Here is a 3466-nt window from a genome sequence, read left to right as displayed (position 1 = left end):
ATAAAAATTTCAAAAAGTTTACAAAACTACCATTACAAATCTGAAACACTGTTACAAAGGAGGCAGGACAAGCTGAGAAATAGAGGTTGACATTTGTGCCTGCTACAGTACTATTGTTATGCTGACACATCCATGCTGACGCTTCCAGAATCTGGAGTACACCTATTCGCATAATGGAGAATGGTAGAAGTGGAATGGGAGCAACTTCTGTGGGGAAAATAAACCCCAGGTCTTTTAAAGAAGAAAAATAAGCCCCTGGAGTTTACATCAGCAAACCCACAGAGCAGTAATGGAGTATCAGCAGGCAGTTGAGAAGGGGCGGTAACTATCATATTCTGTAACAATAATTACACATAAACGTAATGTTTTCAGTGACTCCATTATTGTAAATATAATATTCAAGACTATTCTCATGACTATATTGGGTTGCTTAAGCATATGTTTATATTTACTACAGAAGCGATTGGAGAAATGCAGGAGTTATTTCAGTTAAGAAAAGTTCACCTCTAACTTATGGCCCTTTCACAAAGAATAGGACATATGTACCTCTGCTTCAACACAGTGGGCCAAATTCATCCCTGGTGTAATTCCGCAGGCCTCAATCCAATTACCCCCAAGGATGGATTTTACCTGGAATCTTCACATTCAACCTTTGACATGTGAAAAGTCTGATCTGCACTTCTGCTGCTCGCAGCAAAATAGCTGAGCTGACGCATTCTGAATGTCTGGGTGCATTACTGGGTACTGCCGTGCAAATATTTCCACCAGGTTGATGCAATCGTACAGCAGCTCCCCAGTTCGCCTGAAGGGCTTTGAAACAAAGCTAGGCAGGCAAGGCTAAGACTAGTATTTTGGGGCCAGAGGGGAAGATTCACCCACTAGAATGCAGAGATTAAAAGAGTTTGAAGCTGTTAAACAATACAAAATTAAGGCTACTGTGAGGTGTTCTTGGTCCATGTTTTGTAAAACAGATCAGCAAATTTGCTCATTGAATTCCTGGAGCAGCTCAAATGTTTTTCTTTTTCTTTTCTTTTTTTTTTCAAGCAGGCAGTCACCACAGCACACACGTGTAATAGTACTTTAAAGGCAGCTGGTTTGATGGGTTATTCAAAAACTTCAAAACCTCTAGGGTAGGTGAGATTTCTTTTCCTCACTGGTCACAAAACGTGTTGTTTAAACTTTAAATCTGGAATGGACACCATCGTACTTGGTGTAAAGTCAGAGGCTTTGGGAGTTATTCCATTCCTTAATCAAAAGCCACTAAGTTCCACACAACTCGATGCCAGGGGCTGGATTGTCATTCAGCCAGATGCAGCCATACCGGGGAGTCAGACCTCCCTACCCCCATGGTGTGTCTGCATTAATGCTCCACATATTGCAGGCAGCTCCTGCTGTATGTGAGGAGGAGAAGATTGTGGCCAGTATTCCCCCCGCAAAGCAGGCAAGTGGAACTTTGGCTCCAATTCTCTTCCCCCATCTGACAACATACTGACCAGCTGAGCCAATGTGAGGGTGGGGAAGCAAGCTGAACTGTTTTCACAGCTGCAGTATGGAGCTCCTGTCCCCACTCCCCATAGGCGCAAGGGAAGGAGTTGTGAGTCTGGGACTCCTTAGGTGCAAAGCTCGATTCAGCATGTGCTAGGGAGCCACTATTAGCGCTTTCCTAATACTCTGGACTCAGAAAATTTGGTCTCTGTAGTGAACAACCCTCTTGCCTTGCCTAAGTTATTAGTTTGAATAGATGACCCTACAATTATGTGCTTTCGCTACTTGTTTTGCACCCACATTTAAAACAGAGCTCAGGATGCTTCAGATGTGCCAGAACTCTTCAGTTGCTCTGAATATTGGAATAGGCAGGGCCGGCTCTGGCTTTTTTGCCGCCCTAGGCAAAAAGCCCCCCGCCGCCCCCACCCCCCCCAGCGCGGCAGGGGAGGGCGCCGAGCCCGGCCGCGGGCCCGCAATCCCCAACCGGCCGGAGCGCTGGGGGAAGGGCGGCGAGCCCGCCGCGGCTCCGCTCTCCCCGGCAGCCAGAGCGCCGGGGGGAGGGTGGCGAGCCCGCCCAGGACTCTCCGCTCTCCCCGGCGGCCAGAGCGCCGGGGGCTCTCCGCTCTCCCCGACCGGCTGGAGCACCGGGGGGAGGGCGGCAAGCCCGGCCGGGGCCCTGATCTCCACGACCTGCCGGAGCGCCGGGGGAGGGCGGCGAGCCCAGTCGCGGCCCAGCTCTCCGGCCGGAGCGCCCCGCTGCGCCGCCCCCCGCCAGGCACCGCCCCAAGCACATGCTTGGTGGGCTGGTGCCTGGAGCCGGCCCTGGGAATAGGGCACTTGTGAATTTTGTCCCCCGCCAATTAAAGTTCCCAATCTGGCAGTGAGCGCCATGAGGGCAGAGCTCCTGGCAGTATTAGGGCCGAAACCACTCCAAGTAACCAAACCCACACAGGGTTCAGGCGCTAGAGCGAAGGGGTGCTTTTGCTTTTTGAAATGAAATATGGCACTGTATCTGGATTCATTATGTACTTTAGTCTGAAAACTCAGTTCAGCCCAGTCCTTCTTCCAAACCACTAACACGTTCCATTTGCTAAACATGCTAAATGGGTCCTCAAGGGCAAAAAAAGGCCCTTTCCTGCAGCTCATCCTCTTGAAACCTATACTGTACAAGCCAGAGGAGGACAGTCACTTCAGTGAAAGGCATATATTCAGTGCTGCAACAGCACAACTCCTCTTGGGAGGAAGAGGGCAACTTTCTAGTCTGTTTACAGCCATTTACACAGTAACCCTAACTGCTGCTATTTGAAACATGAGGTGTGGAAATCACCTCTTTCTCGCATGTCCAAACTACAATACTGTTGTGCAAGGGAGCGTGTCTGCGCATTGTGAGCTTACAAGGAGGGAAGCAGTATACAATGGGGTAGAGTTAAGAAGATGGTGGCATAGTCTGTAGTAGTTCCACAATTTTGCTGCTGTGGGGGGTTGTTTGAAGGCCGTGACCAGAAATGAGGCCAATGCGAGTGAGCCAAGGGGGAAAATTACAAAACACAGAATAAATAGAAAGAATAAAAAGCAGTATATCATAAAAGCAAGACATTTCAAACGATCCTGCTCAGTGTACAGAACATTTAAGGGACAATGGGACTGACCAGTTACAAGGGAAATTCTAAATGATGTGCCTATGTTCAATCCATAATTTAATTTGGAAGAGGCACAAAACCTTAAAAAAAAAACCCCTCCAATATATATGATGGGAGTGAGGAAAGAATCTCAAAGAACCCTTTTTCAAAGAAACATTTCTGAATCGATAGTCTGAGGTTTGTATTTTTTTCTTTTTTTTAAAAAAAAATTAACAAATCTAAATAGTCTAGATTTTTGCCAGAAAACAAAACATTCTAGTTTTGCAAGCTGTGGTGAAGTCCAGTTCTGTCTAACCGGCTGCATACAGAACAGATTTCCGGTAAAAGAGACTGACTGACTA

This window comes from Emys orbicularis, chromosome 2, assembly GCF_028017835.1.
Source record: "Emys orbicularis isolate rEmyOrb1 chromosome 2, rEmyOrb1.hap1, whole genome shotgun sequence".
NCBI classification, from domain to species: domain Eukaryota; kingdom Metazoa; phylum Chordata; order Testudines; family Emydidae; genus Emys; species Emys orbicularis.
The sequence above is the reverse complement of the archived record's forward strand: the minus strand, read 5'-3'. Positions refer to the sequence as shown.